Consider the following 6,243-nt stretch of genomic DNA (forward strand, 5'->3'; position numbering starts at 1 on the left):
GAGAAATGTTACTAATGTTTTGTATGCAGATCCTTTTTTTGTAGATTAATGCAGCCTACAAAGATTTGGGTCAAAATTTTCTGAATATCCAAATACTTAAGCCTGTCTTTGGTAGATAAATGAATGGGGCTTGACACATGTTTGTTATGAAACTGAATGTTGCCCAGCACCATACTAATTTGGAATACATTAGTGTTGTAACTAGGGATGAATGCATAAAACTTTTGAGTTGTATATAATTTTTTTTTTTTTTTTTTTGGTATCAGGAATTAAATTCAGGACTTCGAAGGGTGAATTTTTGTCCCTGACTCTTTTTGTCTCTTCTTCCTGTGTGCTGTGAGATGAGCATCTTTCCTTCAGCATGCCCTTACAATATGATGTTTCTGCCTCAACACAGACTTTGGAGCCAGAGGACTGTGGACTAAAAACGTGAACTAAATTAAACCTCCCCTCCTTTAAGTTGTGGTCATTGAGTGTTGTGTCCAGGATTGGGAAAGCCAGTATAGAAAACTGGTATTAGACAGGTGGGTTTATTGTTCCAACTATACCCGACCACGTGCTTTAGAAGCCTTTGGAACTGGTTTGTGGGAGGAGTTGGGAAAAGTTGTGGGCGAGAAAAGTTTTAGAGTACAATAAGCAGAGCTTGATGGGTGATTCTGGTAGCACAGAACACCAGAATGCTGATAGAAACGTGGACTGTAAAAGCCCGGCTGGTACGGTTTGTGTCTAGTTGTCCCCCCAAAGCCTCGTGTAAGTCATGAGGCAGACAAGGCTGGAGGAGCAATGAGTGACTTGAGGGGTGGGGCGGGGGTAGGGAGAGGACGGGGCGGGGCCCGAGGGGCGGGGCCAGAGAGACTCAAACGTTACACTGGCTAGCCTGTGCTTTCTGAGAGATGAGGAGAGGATTATCCTGGACGTGGCAGTGTCCCAGCCTCTCTTCCAGTGTCTTGAAAGCTCCAGTAACTGTGAGATAAATGAACTTTCCTTCCCTCATTTTGAGTGTAGGGTATTTTTCCCAACAAGGAGAGAAGAGTAACTAATACACTGGCTGAAGCAGTTTCCACTGGGAGTAAGTACTTCATTGGCAACTGAACTAGAACTCACATGTATTACACTTTGGCAAAATTTTGTCTGCCTTTTTCCCATGTCCTGAGACTTTGCTGGAGAATGAGACTAAGGACAGCAGACTAATTGATTAGATGGTGGAAGCTTACATGCGGCCCAGTGTTCAGGCTGTGGCTCAAATACTGATGGCTACTTTTAGCTATATTTATACTGAGAATTGGGAAGAAAACAGAAGAGAACATTTTGGGGAAAAAAATGAAGTTTGTTCCAGAAGGAACTGTGTAAAATTGGGTCCAAAGAGGTATGGATGCTGAACAGATTATTGTTATTAAAAAGAAACCAAGTATTTTGCATAGGAATAAGAAGAAAGTTGCTTTGAAGAAATCTCCGAAATCAGCAAGACTGGGCCGGCCAGACAGTTCAGCAGATTAGAGCACCTGCTTAGGCAGATGCAGCAACTGGGCTTTGATCCCCAATGCGCTGTGCCAGCCCTGCCCCTGGGGTGTGCTAAAATGGAGATTGAGACTGGGTGTGGTGGCATGCACCTGTAATCCCAGCGTTTGGGAAGCTAAATATAGGAGAATCACTATGAGTCTGACCTGTGTAGTGAGACCCTATAGATCTTGTACTAAATACATAAAAAATAAGAAAAAAGAAAGAAATCAACAAGAATGCACTCATTCAAGCACAAAGGTATGAAGCTGTAAACCAGTAATGGACAGTTTTTCAGAGCTTCCAATGATACAAAGAGCCCATTGCATCATGTATGTCATAGATTTGCTACCACTGGTACAAACCTCTCATTTGAGAAAATAGTTCTTGAGGCCTCGGCTTGAAAGGGCTCCTCTAGGGAATTGGAGAATTAGTTCCTTGGGAATCATTTCACTGTGATCAGCCATCAGAAGTAGCTGCTGCCATGGTCTAAGGGGCTGAGTACTGCTCGTGCTGACAGCAGACCTTGACATTGTCCACAATGTTGCTGGTTTTACTGACATGAAGAATGCAGGAGTTGTGGGAACAGAGAAGCTTCCACCAAGATTTCAGAGGAAAGCCTGGGAGGATAGGCAAGGAGCCACTGGGAGAGCAGGGAATGAAATTGCGAATGAAGCCAAGGGTGCAGGGGAGACTGGAAATTCAGAGATTCCAGAAACGTGGAACGTCTGCTGAGGAAGCTGTGGGCCGTGAGTGGGGCTATCCTATGAGAAAGGCCATGTGGGCTGCAGCTATGAAAGCTATAGGCATGGGACTGCTCCAGCTCCCTGGAACTCACATTTTGTCACTGTGTACCCTAAATTACAGATTTAGGGATACAAGAATTAATTTTTGCTCTGCTAGATTCAATCTTTCTCTGGCCTGATTCTTTTCTGTCTTTCTATTCCTCTCTGTTAGAATGGCAACACTTACCGTATGTGTCACTGTACTGTGGGATTATATAACTTGTTTTTGATTTTTTTTTCTTTACAGTGGTTTCACAGATAAAAGTTTGCCTTGAATCTCAGAAAAGAATTAGACATGAACTTTTGAACAATGCTAGAACATTTCTGACTTTGAATAAAGGATTATTGCAGTTGCTATTGCGTTTAACAGAGATGGATCATGTTAGGCAGAATTATGGCCTCCAGTTCATTTGGGGATTCAGTATAATTTAAGAAGATGTGCTTGAGTATCAAGGTGACAAGGTGATGAGGTTGATGCATTTAGGTGACAAGGCTGTGTCAAGCTTGTGAAGGCTACATGCTTGTGTCAACTTCTCTGGGTTGGGAGCCGCCCAAGGGATCAGTGGAGCATGTACCTAGGGTGTCAGGGATGGTTATGCAGGTGCAGCCCTGGGCATTCTGCTGGGTTCTTGTCCCTTCCTCTCTGTCACTGCCTGCATGCTGCGTTTTCCAACTACCTGAAATGGTCAGCCTTGCTAAACTAAACACTTGAGCCACAATATTTATGCCTTGGAGCTAGCTAACTATTGAGTGAATCCTCTTAAAAAATGAGTCAAAATAGACCTTTCCTGCTTTAAGTTGTGCTTGTCAGGTACGTCAGGTATGTCAGTTGTGTCAGGCAGTGTTTGTGTGAATGGGAAAGATGACTAGTTATACTGTCTTTTAAATATACAATATTTTAAATTTACTTCTCCTCTCTCAATACATGTCCATATAAATTAATGCAAAATCATTTCATGAATAAAATAATTTTTTTAACTTAACATGGTTTGATTTAAAACATTTTGGCACTATTAAATAGTGCTTCCTTTAAATCTAATATACATCTTTATGTATTTGTTTCATATTAACCTTAAAAAGCTTTTGGTGTATACTTATCTATGCTTAGGTCTGTTGGCATTTCAATATAGTGTCTTTACAAAGTATAAAGGACATTGATAGCTTTCATTTGTCTTTTTACTTCTGTCTTGAGTCCTTCAGGTGAACTGTGTCTGCTGATATCCCACCCTTCCTCCTGTTCTGGGCCAGAGTTCTGCTAGGGCTGTAAATCACATGTCTTCCATTCTCCCAATCCGGGCATTTGCTCATGATCCAAATTGGACCAGAGTATTCCCTTCTGACACTGCTGATATAGTGGATTGCAAACTTACTCTGTCTGCTCTTGGCTGACTTCCCTGGCCTTGAGGAGAACAAAATACAACCAGGAGAAATGCCAGGACAAGTAGAGAAAGACACATAATGGATAGATACATGGAAAATACTTCAGCTTCTGAGTCTCACTGTACTTGAAAGCTAGTACTACTTCTATACTTTTGAATTATATGAGCCAATAAATCTCCATTTTGTTGCTTAAATTAGTTGGTTTAGATTTCTCTCACTTATAGGCAAACAGCCTTGATCAATACTTGAAGAAGATTAAAACTAATAAAAATTCACCAGGCTTAACAGGAAATTATTTTAATAGCATATTCACATTTTTCCTCTCATGTTGACTACTACCTTAAAACAAAATTTCTTCTCATAAGCTTACATGATTTACCACTAGCCTCTACCTAAGTATATAATATTGTAAGAATATTGCACTCTAAGCAAAGCATGATTCTTTTCCAACACTTCAAATTTGGTTAAACAATAAAAAGTCTCTATTTCTTAGCATTTCAAAATGTTATCATGTAATATTCTTTTTAAATGTCCCCATACTACAGTGAAAATATGATTTCAAATTTAAAAGTTCTATTTACTTATAACTTTTTAAGAACACATACAGAAAAAAAAACTACTGCATAACTGTTAGTTATGATTTTCCCACTTGTAAAAACTGATGCAATTGTAATATTTTCTCTTAGCACTGCAGAATTGGCCACAACTGTTTCCAGGAGCATGTAAAGCAAAGGAAGTATATTTAATATTACTTCATTAACCCTTAGCACAATGCTATCACATTTTATATTTTTATAATTTCTAGTTTGAATATACACACATTAAGAACCATTATGTTTCCACCTATCTCGGTAGAGATGTCTCTGGAGTCTTTGATATGTATTTGATACAGGGTTTTGCTACGTATCCCAGACTGGCCTCAAACTCACAGTGACTTCCAGGCATGGTAGTGCACGTCTGTAATCCCAGCACTTGAGAGCCTGAGGCAGAAGGATCTACAAGAGTTTGAGGCCAGTCCAGGCAACAAAATGAGTTTAAAGCTAGCTTCAACTACATAGTGAGATCTTGTCTCAACAAAACAAAACAAACAAACTCCTCCAAATTCACAGTGAATGTCCTGCCCTCAGCCTTCAGAGTTCTGAGATTATAAGTATGCCTCTGTCTCAGTTACTCTTTTCTCCTTGCTGGGACAAATTATCCAACACCCAAAATTGAGGAAAGAGACATTTCCTTAATCCACAGATAGTGGAGGTTTCAGTCTGTACTCATCTGGCTCCAAGACAGAGTAGCACATAGAAGAGGGCAGCCGTTCACGGCAGGGTGGCAAAGAAGAAAGAGCAAAGGGCAAAGGAAGGGTCAGCAGCTGAGGCAGCCAGCTAGCCTCTCTCCCCACCTTACATTATGATGCAGATTACCTGCCCCAGGGTGGGTGCAGCATCCACACCTACAATAATCAATCACACACTCCATGACTACATGAGGCTTTGAGGAGACTACCAGACACAAACTATAACATCCTACTTACACAGCCTTCCAACAATGTTTTTATAACTTATTTTTCTGCTCATTTTAGATCTATGACTCTTCCTTTCTTTTGATACTCAGGAGCTTAGGCTTGCCAGACAGGCACTTAGGCAGGTGGGCCATCGCATGAGTCCCTAGATCTAATCCAGGGATAGTTAGCTGTGATATGTGTTTAGTCTGTTTAACCAGAAATAATTCCTCAGCATTTCTTTGTCTTTACCTTGCCATCTGAAGAGTATATGCAGTTTTTATTTTTTGTAGAAGGTCTCTATAATATTTGCCTGATGTTTTTTATTGCAGTGCATGATGATGTCACAAGTCTTTATGTAGTTCAGAACTTCACTTGATCTTAGGCAAGAGGCCAAGAAGTGATAGTAGGTCTAAACCTAACAAATTGTGTACTTAAATACACAGTGGTTGCTCAGTTCATTAAAATGCTTTTGTTTGCAAGCAATTTGGTTCACAAACAGAAGCATTTGGAGAAATTTTGTTTTTGCTTGAAAACTCTGCATTGGATGACTAACATGACCTTGGCTATCTTTCCAAAACACAAACTTGGCGATCATTTTCAAAATTGTAGAATAAATTGAGTTGGTGAACAGATATATCACTGTACACAGTTGATTATACATCATTCTATCTCGAATAAATGGAAAATAAAAGTACTGTGTACTCTACTGTATACCTGCATAGATCCATTACACACACTTATGTATGTTTAATTCATAAATTACAGGATAAAAATGGTGACGTGTGTGTGTGTGTGTGTGTGTGTGTGTGTGTTATTAAGGACTGAACCCAAGATCTTCACACTGAGGTAACATGTCCTGTCCTCTTTATTTTTATTTTTTGGTAGCACTGGGGATTGAACTCAGATTCCTGTGCTTGCCAGGGAAGCGCTTATTCTACTGAGCCATCTCCCTGACCCCCTTTATTTTTATTTTGACACAGGGCCTCATTACTTTTTGCTAAATTTTGCTAAAGTGCCTAGGGTGGGTTCCAACTTGCTATTCTCTTGCCTCAGCTTCCCAGAGTGGGATTGCCAGTGGGAGTCAGC

Source organism: Octodon degus, unplaced genomic scaffold (genome assembly GCF_000260255.1).
Source record: "Octodon degus isolate 3935 unplaced genomic scaffold, OctDeg1.0 scaffold00241, whole genome shotgun sequence".
In the NCBI taxonomy this organism is placed as follows: domain Eukaryota; kingdom Metazoa; phylum Chordata; class Mammalia; order Rodentia; family Octodontidae; genus Octodon; species Octodon degus.